Here is a 15,881-nt window from a genome sequence, read left to right on the forward strand (position 1 = left end):
AAACAAAAAACAAAAAACAAAAACGAAGTTGAAGAGCCAGTGTGGACAAAACAGAATTTAATTGAGGGGTACTGTTAGCCAGCTAGGCTCTTTTCATCCCGCCTCTAATCTTGCTTCCAACTTTTCTCTTGGATTGCTCTGTTTTGTTTGTAAATAGTCCCAACTGGCTTCTGTTTCCCCCACTCTGAGAGGATCACAGGAAACAGGAAGGGGGCTGTTGATCCCTATCCCGGTCTGTTAGGGATGGTGTTCCCAGATTAAAAGATGTTCCTAGGATCTATTTTTATTAGTTTGAGACAGCTTGACAGAGGGAAGAAGAGCTTGTTTTGATTACCTTATATTGCTCTCCTATTCTCTAGATATGTTGCCTCTCCTAGGAAGTTGTAAAACTAGAATTTTTATAAGCCTTAAGAAATATCTTCACTCTGGTTCCTAATGCTTAAAACAAAAGAGCTTGTTATGTCTGGTTATAATTGTTTATACAGCAAATAATTGTACTATCCTGGGAAAAGTGATTCTACTTATCAGAGGCTTTTATTTCTGTTTGTTTCGTATACTATTGAAGTAGGGTAACTGTGTGGAATCAGCAGAATAAGATTTTGTTAAAATCTGACCAGTTTATTCCTTGGGATGTATGGCCTAGGATAAGTGTTCTTTTTCTCAAAACTCATCAAAATCTGAAGCATGATTTTGACACATTCCAACCTCTTACATTTATTTTTTTATCTAATGAAGTAATGTGCTCCAGAGACAATAAAGCTGGGCCCTTCCTAGCAGGGATTTCACTTGCAGTAGCCCCATAGATAGGATAGTTGAAGGAAATGAAATGTAGTGGAATTGAAACAAAATAAAAAACTGACAGTGTTTGATGCTGCCATTAAAAACAATAGAATTCAACTAAATTTAATACTAAAATAGAGGAATTTGGGTTTTTTTTAGGAATGACTTTTTAAACAATATTTCTTCCTGTTAATAGTTTACGACTGGGTATACTTAAAAGTTTGGTAGTACATTCAGGTTAAATCAAGAGATACACACCTTGTATGTATTTCACTATCAGACAGTGCTAGACACTGTGACACAAAGATAATAAAGCACCATCCCAACCTTCAAGGAACTAGTGTGTGGTCAATTAACTTATCCAAATGAGCTGGATGGAAAGTTGAAATGAAAGCTGATGAGCAGCAATTCACCTGGCAGATAAAAAGGAAAGATAATTTCAGGTTGAAAGAAGAGCATGTTTTCAGGTAGGGAGGCCCAAACAGCGTGTCATACTCAAGGAACTCATGGAGTATGTCAATTTTAGAATGAAGTATAAAAAAGAAAAGTACAAGCAAATGTAATGAGATAGTCAGACAGGGATCCAGGTATGAAGGGCTTGATACTTTCTCCATAATCTTTGAGTGGTTGGGCAAAGTCAGAGTTGCCTTTTAGAAATACCACTCCAGGGATGAAATGTGAAGGCTGGCTTAGATGGGGAGAGCTGGAGGACCAAACTTTGGTTAAGAACAAAAATGAGGATTTTGATGATACCAAGAAATCCAATAGTGAGCTAAGCTTACACTGAATGGTAAATGTGAGGAAATTTATGGGTCAGTCATGGAAAAAGATAATGGTGTGATATTTATTTAAACAGTGAAGAGAAATGTGTTATCAGTGCTAGTATCCAATCAGAATAAGTTTATGACACAATTTCATACTATTGGAAAGAAGTACAATGTATACTGAAGACTGAGGATAACCATGCACACAGGAAAGGGCTGGTCACACTCTGCATTTCTGAGCCTAAAGCTACACTGTCGAATAATGTAGACACTCACCACACGTGGCTGTCAGTACTTGACTTGTGGCTAGGCTGACTGAGAGGGCTTAGTATGGAGAAAAGAATTTAAAATATCTTTTTTTAAAAAAAGATTTATTAGAGAGAGAGAGCGAGCATGCGCTTGAAGTGGGGAGGGGCAGAAGGTGAGGGAGAGAGAGTCTCAAGCAGACTCTGTGCTGACCCTGAGATCATGACCTGAATCAAAACCAACAGTTCGACACTTAACTGACTGCACCACCTAGGTGCCCCAAGAATGTAAAATATCTTACTAATAATATTTTATATGCATTAAATATTGGGTTAAATACAATATATTATTAAAATAAATTTCACCTGTCTCTTTTTATTTTTAAAAACGTGGCTACTAAAAAACATAATTACATAGGCAGCTCACATTCTACTGAAGAGCACTGCAGAGAGAACCACCTGTCTCTGAGCAGGTAAGTGATTTCTCTAAACCCTCAGTTGTGATTTACTTCAAGGGGCTTTGTCTTTTGGTAACTCTAGGAGCCGTGAGAAGATAGGGTTTCTAAGGGGAAGAAGAGGAATCAGGAGAAGGGGTCAAAGAATGTCCATCCCACTGTGAAGAGGCTCCTGTGTCCTCACCCTCACACCCTCCCGTGTCCTCACCCTCATCCTCATCCTGCTGGATCAGGCAGGAGAATGTGGAGGGACCCAGATTAGAGAAAGAAGACTTTCAACCTTACAAATGATTCTTTTCAGTTCTTGAAAGTAAGCCCTTTATGATCTTCAACCAGGCAACATTTGGTTAATTTGATTACTCTATTATACAAATTCCCAGATCAGACTTCTAGAAGTGTCAGTCGTCATCAAATTAGTAGATTGAACAGATTGTAATGGGAATATTTTAGGGCTAATATGTGAATTTTTTTTTCCTTTTGTAATCCCTAGTTGCCTCATGGTTTCCATATGTGAAATTTTGTATTTTTTTCTTCAGTTCTTTTAAAGTTACAGCAATAGATTGGGACCATGAGGAAGAAAGGGGGATGTCGGGATTTGAACTAAATATTAATTATTTAGTGTGTGGAAGAAGGGAGTAAAATCAAAATCACTAACAGCAGTCTGGGAACATTTCAGGCAGTCAAAAAGCCTTATGTATCTCAACATCATCTAGGGTCATTAAAAATTCTACAAACCTTCAATGATGGGAAAATGTCATTACCTTTTCTATAATATAGTGCTCGGTTGCAGGCTCCATGTGGAATCTCTGCACAACATATCACATTATGCTCACAGAGTACATCTTAGCAAAAATTACTGCAAAAAGGGTATAAACTTCTGTCTTCTAGAAAATTTACTATGGCAAAATTTTCTCATTCCCCATCGGGGCAGAGATATTAGCACTTGAATGTTTTAAATGTAACTGTACTTTTTTCTTTTAAAAATACTCTGTGGTTAGTCCTCTTACCTGAATTATTGACATTTTATGCATAGAAGTGACCAAGATGAGCTATCAGGATGTGGGAAGAAGACATATATAAGAGTTCAGACTGCAGAATACCTTCCTTTCAACTCTGCGATCAGTGATGCCTCCTGAAGCCCACTGGCTGTGACGTATGAGGCATTAAACGTCACGGTGATTGAGAAGAGGCCACTGGACGCAGTCAGCTCGGACTCCATTTTGGATTGCCTCACTTTCTATGTAAATTTGGGCAAGTTAGCTTCTCTGTTTTAGTTTCTTCATGTGTAAAATGAGGATGGTAAGAATATCCAACTTTGTGTGAAGAATGAGAAAAGTATGTGGCTGAAGGAAACACATCTGAGCTAATCACAGATCTCAAGTGGGCAAGCCTCTTGCACAAATTGTGTAATCCTACTACATTTTCCCAGTCAAGTCACTAAGGCAACTAATTTATACCTCTTCTTACCCCCTCCAACATCTAACATTCATCATTTCTCAATTAATGATCTTGCTTCTTATTTCACGGAGGAAAATAAACTAAGAACAGAGAACTACCCCATCCCTCTGCCATCAGATCCTCCCTGCCTCAAATCTTTCATTTTGATTGAGATGTTCTGCCTTCCCTCGGGTTACAAGGCTGACTCTGCCTGGGTATCGGATCCACCCCTCATTTACTTAAGGGCATTGTTTCAGCAATTCTTTCCCATTTCCCCAGGGGAGACACCAAATTCTTCTTCTCTGCTGAATCATTCCCTTCAACATCAAATATGCTAAGATATCTCCATCTGAAAAAACTGTTTTCCTCAGCTCTACATTCCTCTCTAGCTGCTCCTTGTTCTTCTACCTATCAGTCTAGTAAGAGTGTTCTAAAGAGTATCCGTGTTGACTTTTTCTTTTTCTTTTTTTTTTTTTTTTTACCACCTATTCACTCTTGATTTCATTCTAGTCAGCTTATCTTCTCTCTTTCCTTTGAAACTTCTGATGTGAAGGTCACCAGTGACCACCATCTTTTTAAATTCAATGCCAATTCTCTGTTTTCTTATTCAGTTATCTCAGGAGCAGTTGACAGTTCATTCTTTCTTTCTCTTGAAATGCTTCCCTCACTTGATCGTCATGGTATCATTCTCCGCTAGCATTCTTCCTGCCTTTAACTGCTCCCCATTCTCCTTTTCTTTCAGTTGTCTCCATCTGCCATCACTCTCTATCTCCTCCTATGTACCACCTACAGGAGGATGAGTCCTAAATAAAAATCTTTATCCTTGACTTCTTTCTTTTTTTCTATTTATTTCAGAGCTCCACACTCATATATCCAACTACCTACTAGATATTTGACATACATTTGTATGACCAATGGGAATCTCAAACTAAACATACACAAGACAGAACTCTTTATTCTCATATCCTTATAACCTCTCCTTCCAACCAAATCTCTTCCCCAGTCTTCTCTGTCTTTGTTCAGAACAAAAACTAATCATAACCTAAATTGTTTCTTTTTCTGCCACATCAACCAGTTGACTGGAAAATCCTGTTCATTTTCAAAATATCTCCTGAATCTCACTACTTCTCATCACCTCCATCAATGCCACCAAAGTCTACTGTGCTATTCTCTCTAGCCTGGACTACTACGGGTTTCTTAACTGGTCTCCTTTGCCACCTTTGTCTCCCTGCAGTCTCTTTTTCATATTGTAGCCAGTATGGCCTTTAAACATTAATTGCATACTTCAGAGTCCTCTAGTGTTTTCCCTTGAATTTTGAAATTAAAAAAACCCCAACTCTTTAGCACAGCCTCAAATCCCTACTCTCTGAATTTATTTTATATGCATTTCTTCTTGCTCATTCTGCTCCAACCTTGCTAACTTCTTTGTGTTTCTTAAACCAAACATGCTCCCAGGTCAGGGCTTCTGCTTCTCTAGTTCCAATGCCTGAAACATATTCTCCCTCACTTTTTTCAAGACTCTGCACAAGTGTCCCCTCTTCACAGGGGTCTTCCCTGACTACCCTACGAAATTATTAATTCCTCCTACCCCCATCACTCTCTAGTTCTTTAACCTGCTCTGCTTACTACAGCTTAGCTACATAATGTGCTATTTGTCTATTTTTTACTGTCTCTCTCCTCAGTTATTTTAAATTTTTTTTACTGTCTCAATCCCCTAGATTGTAGGGCTCATCAGGGCACAGAGCTTACCTGTCCATTATCAACTCCAGGGTGTACAACAGTGCCTGGACTCACGTGGGTATGGGATACATCTTTATCAAATGGTTGAGTGGATACATATAAGGGGCTTACCATAGTGTTGAAAAAATAGTGACACTGATATGTTATTTTTCTGCTGTTATTGTTTATTTAATATCTTAATTGTTCTGTTCTTATGTCACTAAAGAAAGAATTGGATCTGTTAGATGAAGTTGGGAAAAAGAATTTCTATACCATCACCAATGCTAACGATTGCTTGTTTGATTTTTTTTTCTTTCATTTTTCTAGTCATTTGCTTCTAAAGAATAAGAACATCTCTGGATTTTTGCAAAGATATTAGAATCTTAATTTTTCAAGTGTGGGCAAAAATTCAAATAATATAATCTATATTGATACTGAAAATCAAGGAAATTGTTTTTCATAACTAAGTTGAATAAATATAACTATAATTTCATAAGTTATTTCTTTTAAAATTATTTTATGTTTAATATTTGATAATAATGTCTTTTGAACTCGTAAGATAAAAATACCATTGGGGCAATTGATAGTTTTTGACAGAAATTTTTGGCTTTTACATGACAAAATATCTGTACGATTCCCTTACAATCTTGTTTAAAATTTTACAATATGGACTTGAGAAAAGTTCCTTAAGTTCATTAAAGAATTTTTGAAAATGTACAATGTTTTCAGGATAGATGGTCTTGTCTAAATCTATTTTTCTGAAATAAAGCTCATTGCTCAATACAAAAGACAAGAAGGAAACAAAACAAAACTGTTGTTTTTACTTGGATTCTGTTTTCTATATAGGCTGCTGTATATAACCTTAGCTGACTGGACACCAGGGAGCGCTGAGCTAGTAAAAATGCAGTTCAGTTCTTCCCTCCTCTATTATGTATTTTAATGAAGCAAGCAGATGGTAGATGGATTTTCCCCTGGAAACTGCTGATTTTGAAAGACTTTGGTATGCCAGTTTTGCAAGCATGGTGTTTAGCAGCATAGACTACCTCGAAATATACATTTAACTCTGCCAGGAAAAAATTCATATACCCTTAGGCAGATGGGTAAATTTGCAAGAGTACAAAACCACTGCTCACCTCTCCAGCTTTCTTTTGTAGATTTGAATGTAAACATCTTTCTTCTCTCTTTGTTCTTAACTTCTTCTTAGTAAAATAGCAATAGGTTTAGCTCAATATCCTGCATAAGTGCAATTCAGGTATAAAACCATATACACGATCACTGTTGTTTCTGTTTCTGTTGTTGAATAAGCTCCTTGTCAAACACGCTTCCACACTGTTCAGCATTAACATTCAGAAATAAAAAAAATGGTAACCTACAAATGCGATTTACATTTAAAGGGAAGCGAAAAATAAGTCTCTTCTAAGATGTTATTAACGGTAATAGGTGATGGTGACTTGTACAGAAAACATATACTTACTATTCTTTCTGAACTCAAGATAATACTCAATACATGAATAAAATCAAGCTCTCTATTCAAATGGATATATAATATTCAATTCACCCTCAGGTATAAACATGAAATAAGTATCATTGGTTGCCAATTCCTGTTCATACTAAATCATTCAAACATTCTGTGTAGATACAGAATTCCACCATTCTCACTTCTCTAATTGTCAGCGAAAAGCTAAGAACAAACAGAATTTTACATTAAGATAAGAAAACTGATGAAAATATGGAGCATCATTATTTCCACCAGCAAAAGAAATGGTAAATGATCAGAATCCAAAGCAGCACATTCTTTTTAGATGTGTAATTTTTAGAAATTAGTGCCATCTTCTGGCTTCTCAAAGTACTGCTTTCAATCTAAACCAGATAATGGTAGAGTTTCACAGTACCACGAAATGTCAAAGAAGAAAAAAAGTCTCCAAAAGATATGGGTCACATTGTAGATCTGTGTTACAGTTTATGGCATAAACTTTGAGAAGGGTCTCATGTATCCTGTATCTATCATTCACATTACATAAACAATGCAGATTTATCCTGGATTAAATATGCTTTGTAGTTTTTTGTGATAAAGTAAAATTCCCAGATATCTCACATGGAATATTTGAGAACTGATGTGTTTGGAACACTTTTCTCATTCCTAAGTCGTGAGTTTCTTCATGTTAATGGATTCTTAGTTAAGAAATTAGGAAACATCAAGATTGGAGTGGGTCATCATTCAAGTTCAGGGGAAATTTTAAAAAAACTTTTTAATCTATTATTTTTTAAGCTATGGATATATAAATGTATTTTTATATACTCCAAAGTAATAAAAACAATAGCAATGATATGAGCTCCTATATTCTAGTTGCTAGGTGCCCTCTCAGAATTATTTTAGTTCTCATAGTGCCTCCATGAGATGTTCTTACTCATATTTCTTTTTTTAAGATTTTATTTATTTATTTGAGAGAGAGAGAGAGCACTAGTAGGGGGAGCAGCAGAGGGAGAGGGAGAAGCAGGCTCCTTGCTGGGCAGGGAGCCCCATGTGGGACTCAATCCCAGGACCCTGGGATCATGACCTGAGCCAAAGGCAGATGCTTAACTGACTGAGCCACCCAGGCGCCCTACTCTTGTATTTCTGTTATATAGATGAGGCTCAGAGAGGTGAGGTCACACAGCTAAAAAATGGCAGAGTCAGGATTTGAACTCCAATTCATCTGACTCCAAAGCCTTTCTGTGTTCTTTCTGATGGTGGCTGGGATATTCATGACATTGGCTGATTAAAAGCTATTGGTAGATATTTATATTATCAAAGTTTGTACCCAAATTGATTTCATACAAATTTGTCTTATTTCCTTGCCCAAGTCTTGGTCCATGGACTCATGGAAAATTGGCAGTAATCTTATATTCCCTCTTCCATATTTAATAGAAATGTAAATACATTTAATTGCCTTGCAGTGCCAGCCGTTTAACTGGTACTCAATATATACCAGTGAATTTATCAATAGATAAGTTTGAATAGGAGTTTAATTGTTTTATAATATGCAAAGAATATAAGTGAAAAATAGTGGCTAAAAAGATCAGTATGTTGGGATGTCTGGGTAGCTCAGTCAGTTAAATGTCTGCCTTCGGCTCAGGTCATGGGATCGAGTCCCATATCGGGCTCCAGTCCCATATCGGGCTCCCTGCTCAGTGGGGAGCCTGCTTCTCCCTCTGCCTGCCGCTCCCCCTACTTGTGCTCTCTCTCTCTCTGGCAAATAAATAAAGTCTTAAAAAAAAAAGATTATGTTTGTAAAGTTTTCTAAGTGTTTGAATGCACACACAAACACACAAACACACACACACAGACACACACACATATATTCCAGATAATTAACTATAATTTTCATTTTGTTGTATTGTATAGAAATAGTTTAGAAGAAGCAAAATCTGAAAAGGACCCAAATAATAAGAATGATTTATCAATAAAGCTGATTTATCAAAATAAAAAGGCTGATATACTCTATGAGAAAGAGAATTAAGAAATTTGTACTAGAGATACTAGTGGGAAACTATTTTTATTTATTTATTTATTTATTTATTTATTTAAAGATTTTTATTTATTTATTCATGAGAGACAGAGAGAGAGAGAGAGAGAGAGGCAGAGGGAGAAGCAGGCTCCCAAGGAGCAGAGAGCCCGATGCGGGACTCGATCCCAGGACCCTGGGATCATGACCTGAGCCGAAGGCAGAAGCTCAACCATCTGAGCCACCCAGGCACCCGGGAAACTATTTTTAAGACATCTGTAGTTTAGCTGTTGAAGTGCTGGACAAAAGCAGCAGCATACTGCAAAATACTAACTTATTTCTGGGGACCACTACACATGATGTTTCAAATGCATATAATAAAGGGAAGATTTTATATGAATAAATATGGCATGAGAGATTATTCTAAGTCATATTATGAATAAAACAAAGAAAAATCATCAGCCAGAATTTGTGAGGTTTAAATTTTGTGCAGGAATATTGTTTTTGAATGGAAAAGATCTTGTTATATATAAAAGCCCCAAGACTTCATGTACTAATAGTAAGCAGGTGCCTAATTCAAACTACAATGGTATATAACAAAACTACAAAAAAGGACTAGAAGATTAAGAATTAGAGACCGAGTATCCTAACAACAATCAGGAAACATAATGAAATAAAATGTAGTCTGCACATGTGTGAGACACGGATCTCAGAGAAAACAGGCAAATGACCAGCACACGTTGCAATGAAAGCAACCCCAAGGCTACAAGTCTTATTTCCAGAATTGGTCAGGAGGCCACCTCTGACTTTACAACTCCCTTCCTTGCGTGCTGTCTCCTTTCAGGTAGGGGAGGCAAATTCAAATTCTTTCCTCTGTGTTCTTACAGGGGCCCTGACACGGATGAAATTCTATGCCTGGTGTGGTGATGCAAGCCTTCATTCCTGAGAGCCCCAGCCATGGTGGGCCTGCTGTCTAGGGCTTCAGGAGGCCTCTCTCAACTCTTAACACTAGATGTGAGAGGCAGAACCCCAGAGCAGACGTCTCACTTTTGTATGTGCATGTGTGTGTGTGCATGTGTGTTCACACCTACATCATGGCCTCCATTATCAGTCTAGTGAAGCCATTGACCGTACTCCTCAGAATAAGGTTTCTAGGGCGCCTGGGTGGCTCAGTCGGTTCAGCATCTGCCTTCAGCTCAGGTCATGATCCCAGGGTCCTGGGATCGAGCCCCGCGTCGGGCTCCCTGCTCCGCGGGGAGCCTGCTTCTCCATCTCCATCTCCATCTCCATCTCCATCTGCCCCTCCCCACCGCTCGTCCCCTCTCTTTCTCAAATAAATAAAAATCCAAAAAAGGGAGAATAATGTTTCTAGATTAATGAAGTAAAATACACAGGATTATAAAATAAGATACCTTTTGGAAATATACTTGATAAAATACAACGACAACAAAATTATGCTTCTTTCATAATGCATATAAATAACAAGACCTAGCAGCAGGTATAAGAACCCCAGCAATTTCAAATTGTGAGGCACACAAAACTATTTTAATGTAGTGTACAACAAATTGTAATGTAAAGAGATCTGATTTCTGTCAGTGACAAAGTCATAGTTATTGCTGATACTACTGTGATTTGTTGCTGCCATTCATAATTAAGAATCTGTTAAATTTTTGTTGGAGGTGGTAAAAAGATGTACTTTCTTTTCCTCATCCACATTCACAGCTTCTTTCATCTGGAGAGTCACCCAAATTCTACCAGAATACTTTCCCTCACCTGCCAGCTAATTCTCCACTTTAGTGTTGGCTTAAACGTTCCCTTCTTACTAAGGTCTATCTTGTCCTACTTTGCCCACTATATTTAATTGCACCTTTCCCCTGTGCCATATAACTTTAAAAATGCTGTCTTGACCCAGTTTTGGGGCCCTGGTTCGAGGCTGGTCAGTTCCCTTCTTGAGAAGCTGAGTCCACATTCTCAAACATTTCTCTTGTTCGACTCCAGACCACTTACGTATCACCCTAATCCCCTGGGGCCAGGTACCAGATAATAGGAACACCCATTGCTTCTCCAAGTCCAAGAAATTATTCAAGATAGCCAATCCACAGGGCACCCTTGAAATCCAACTCACCCCAGTTGCCACATATAAACTGTCTTCTCTAGCTCTGGCTTGCTGGTACTCCGTCCTTGGTACACAACCCAGTGTGTGGCCTTGCGTAACAACCTTCTTTTGTTTGGAGCTGCAAATAGCCAGAAGTTCCACCTTTCATCCATCCATCATCAAAAAAATCTTTAAATCTTATAAAACAGCTTGATTTCTCCCTGGCATTTCCTTTCTCTCCTTTTCTTCTCCACTTTTCTGTTTGTTTTGTTTGTTTGCCCTTTAGTACTCATTATCTTTTAACAATTCCCTAGCATGTCTCACTCCACAATGGAATGAAAAGTGTAAGGCAGGATTTCATTTTTGTTCTCTGTTGTGTCCCAAACACTTGAAAAGTGTCTGACACATAATGGGCTCTCTATACACATATATTGAATGGATGCATGAATCTCCATCCTGTGCCTATTGTGATCAGTCACTCTGGGCAACATCTTCAGTTGAAGGAAAACCCTTTTGTACATGAACAAAGTACATGAAAAGCCTAAAGTAGGAGGTGGCTATTGTAGTTTCTAATTCAATGGGAACATTACTGGCTCTCATGGTAAGAGCTTTTCTCTTTTGGAGGCCAAAAGCTTCTAAGCTAGTGGAGCTCAGACTCATGGAGAAGGGAAAAGTTGTGAGTAGGTCTTCAGGAGTAATCATGAGAGGGATTACCCTTCTGCAACCCCATGGTCTCTGAATCTGTGTAACACGGCCGTAGGAGACAGAGCATTACATATCAGCCATGGTTTCAAAGCATACATGGCATCTTGCAAAACAGCATCATGACCCTGAAAGGTGGCCCAGGTGGTGCTGTCATAGACTATTTTGCCATTCTAAAAAACCAAGAGCTAAAATAAACTATTGGGACTACAGCAAAATAATAAGCTTTTGCACAGTGAAAAAAAAAAAAGGGTAACAAAACAAACAAGGCAACCTACCGAATGGGAGAAGATATTTGCAAGTGACATATCCAAAATATATACAGAACTTATACAACTCAACACCAAAAAAATAACCTGATTAAGAAATCAGCAGAGGATCTGAATAGATAGTTTTCCAAAGAAGACATATACAGATGGCCAACAAACACATGAAAAGATGCTCAACATCAATGATCATTAGGGAAATGCAAATCAAAACCACAATGAGATATCACCTTACATCTGTCAGAATGACTAAAATAAAAAAAAGATAAGAAATAGCAAGTGTTAACAAGGATGTGGAGAAAAAGGAACTCTTGTACACTGTTGGTGGCAATGTAAATTGGTACAGCCACTGTGGAAAATATATGGAGGTTTCTCAAAAAATTAAAAATGGAAATGCCATACGATCCAATTTTTCACAACTGGGTATTTACCTGAAGAAAACGAAAACACCAATTTGAAAAGATATATGCGTCCCTATGTTTATTGCAGCATTATTTACAATAATTAAGATATGGAAGCAACCTAAGTGTCCACTAATAGACAAATGGATAAGGAAGATGTGGTACATGTACACAATGGAATATTATGCTGCCATTGAAAAGAATGAACCTTGCCATTTGCACGACATGGATGGAGAGTATTATCCTAAGCGAAATAAGTCAGCCAGAGAAAGACAAATACCGTATGATTTCACTTATGTGTGGAATCTAAAAAACAACCAAATGACTAATGAACAAACAAAAAGAAGAATCACACCTATAAATACAGAGAACAAACTGATGGTTGTCAGAGGGGAGAAGGGTGGGGGGATGAGCAAAATGGAAGACAGGGAATGGGAGATCCAGGCTTCCAGGACAGAATGAATAAGTCATAGGGATTAAAGGCACAGTATCAGAAATATAGTCAATGATACTCTAACAGTGTTGTATGGTGACAGATGGTCGCGACACTTGTGGTTTAGCATCTCATAATGTATCAGCTTGTGGCATCACTGCAATGTATGCCTGAAATGAATGACCATTCTATGTCAACTATATAAAAAAAAACCCAACAGCTTTTGGATGCTAAATTTCATAAGACCAGTATCTGTCATTGCTTGATTTCTTTCTTTTTCTGTAAGAAAAAAAAAATCCATTGGTTAGAAACAATGTTGCTCAGAATACCATGATGTTTCACACCGTATTGACTGAGTTATCAGTAGAAATGCTGGAAGAAGCATGACTGGTAGAGCAAATGTTCAGGATAATAGGACAAGTTCTTGCCATTACTACAATGTAATCAACCTGCCACTGGTGGCTGGGTGGTCCCCTTCAGCCCCGAGACTATATCAAGGGTCAGGACTGTTTGTAGCCACTGGGAAATGGAGAGTCAGAAGGGTCACTTCTGAAGTCATTCTTATTAAGCAAAGTCAATGCTGAAGCCTTGCATGGCGTCAGAGTCCTCTGTCAAAGCCATTTCCACGTGCAGCTGGATTGCATTCTAAATCCTCTAACAACTCCTATTTCTTCCATCAAAAAATACGTATAATATTTTTCTCACATCCCTTGCAGTCATAGGTGTCATTGCTCTTTCTAGGTTGTGACAGTCTGATGAGAGTGATTTGTCTAGACATTACTTCAATCACATTTCTCCGATTACTAGTGAGTTTGAACACCTTCTACGTGTTGGCTATCTGTGTACTCTTTAGTGAAATATGTTAGTATCCTTTCCTCATTTTTTCTTTTGAGTTTATTTTCAGAATTCTTAAGAACTCTCTCAATATTATATTCTTTTTCTATCACATTGCAAATAGTTTCTCCAAATCTATTGTTTTTCTACTAACTTTAGATATGATACTGCTTGCAACTCAAAAGCTTATTTTTTTAAATGTAATCCAAATATTTCTTTTTACAGCTCCAAAATTTTGTCTTGATTAAGAAGACTTCCTTCATCCATAGATTGTACATGTAGTTTCTAAGATTCGTTTCTAAGATATTTACTGATTTATATTTTATATTTAAGTCTTTAATAATTCTAGATTTCATTTTAGTACATAATGTAAGAGAGGGTCCGACTTAATTTTTTTCCCAGTTGGAGAACAGGTTGTGCCAGCTCCATTTATTACATAAGACATTCTCTCAGAATTGAATAAAACAGCAATTTAGTCATCTACTGCATTATCATATATACTGGGATCTTTTGCTGGGTTGGCTCTTTGTCCTACTGTCCTATTTGTATTTTACTATGGCAGGACCATATTAATAATGATGATGGTGGTTTAATGTGCATTCTTTTATCTGGCAAGGCAAGTCGTCCTCACATTTCTTCACTTTAAAATATTTTTACTGGATGGGACACCTGGGTGGCGCAGTCAGTTAAGCGTCTGCCTTTGGCCCAGGTCATGATCCCAGGGTCCTGGGTTTGAGCCCCATATCAGGCTCTCTGCTCTGCGGGAAGCCTGCTTCTCCCTCTCCGTCTCCTCCCCTGTTCCCGCTCTCTAGCTTGCTCTCTTTCTAGCTCAAATAAATAAGTAAAATCTTTAAAAAATATTTGTACTGGATTTTTTTTTTAAAGATTTTATTTATTTATTTGACAGAGACACAGCGAGAGAGGGAACACAAACAGGGGGAGTGAATCAGCTGGTGAATCTCAGCTGGTGAATCTCTTACCAGCTGAGGGTATGAAAGACTTAAGAGTCCTTTTCCTTCACTTTTCACCTCAAACCAAGAGAGAGGGGTTTTAGGAACAAAACCTGTAGAGCTGAAAGTGTGTTCCTGAAGTTTGAGGTGAGGGGACACAGCAGAACGACTCCTGCTTGGAAAGTCTGAGAGCTGAGACTGGTTGGCTGCATTGAGGGAGTGAGCAGATGAAAATCTGACTCTTGATTGGGATGAGTCAACTTCCCAGGGTTGTCGGCAAAAAGAGGTGGACATGTTTGCCTTGGGTCTGATGTGGGTCATGTGTGGGACAGAGACACAGAGGTGACTTTCTTAAGTTTTGACCAAAAGAACCACCTCAAGAGGTGAAGAGCCCTCAGCAGGCAACACTGGAGGTGTCACTAGGTGGCTGGTGATACAGCCAAATGGAACAAAGATGCCTTTTCCCATGGCAAAGAAAATTGCCTGCGAGAGATGACCAACAGTGAGGTCTCCAGAGAACCCATTTCAGTGCCCCATAAGCCAAGGTTGGTTTTAAATATTTGCCAAATCCAGAGGGCAGCGAAGCAAAATCAATGTGACCTTGTTAGTCAAGAAAGAAGTTTCCTGTCTCCTTTCTCCCTGAGCAACATGTGGAACAATCAGGAACTACAGTTAGCAAAAGAGGGGAGGAAGGGTTTAAGTTTCCTTTTTCTCTGACTTTAGACTTTCTACCTGACTCAGCCCCCATTTGGGAAAGCATGAAGCTTAAAGCAAACAGAAGATTTGCCAATCACATAAAAATGGATGACCTCATTACTAAGTGGAACTGATTGTTTGTGACCCAGGAATGACCATGTCTAAATTTTCATTTGAGGAAAAAAGGAAGAACTAACATCACTGAACAAATTTAAAGGGAGAAAGGAAGACAAGGTGAAGTTTCTTTATGTATACATATGACCATGCTGTTAAGAAAAAAAGCTTTTGAATTATATTTTTTGTCTGGTAACTAGTGATAGCACCAAATTTTCGCATTTATTTTTATTTTTTTATTTTATTTATTTATTTTTAAAATTTTATTATGTTATGTTAGTCACCATACAATACATCATTGGTTTTTGATGCAGTGTTCCACGATCCGTTGTTTTTGTGTAACACCCAGTGCTCCATGCAGTACGTGCCCTCTTTAATACCCATCACCGGGCTAGCCCATCCCCCCACCCCCCTCCCCTCTAAAATCCTGTTTGTTTCTCAGAGTCCATAGTCTCTCATGGTTCATCTCTCCCTCCAATTCCCCCCACCCCATTTTTCCCTTCCT

General features: G+C 38.1%; 1 protein-coding gene across 1 annotated transcript in view; it reads right to left on the bottom strand.

Moving 5' to 3' along the window:
- Positions 1–15,881, bottom strand: part of LOC115942618 (protein eyes shut homolog) — a 515,538-nt gene that overhangs the window by 78,047 nt on the left and 421,610 nt on the right. The window lies entirely within an intron of this gene.

Source organism: Leptonychotes weddellii, chromosome 8 (genome assembly GCF_054177405.1).
Source record: "Leptonychotes weddellii isolate Sample4059 chromosome 8, ASM5417740v2, whole genome shotgun sequence".
In the NCBI taxonomy this organism is placed as follows: domain Eukaryota; kingdom Metazoa; phylum Chordata; class Mammalia; order Carnivora; family Phocidae; genus Leptonychotes; species Leptonychotes weddellii.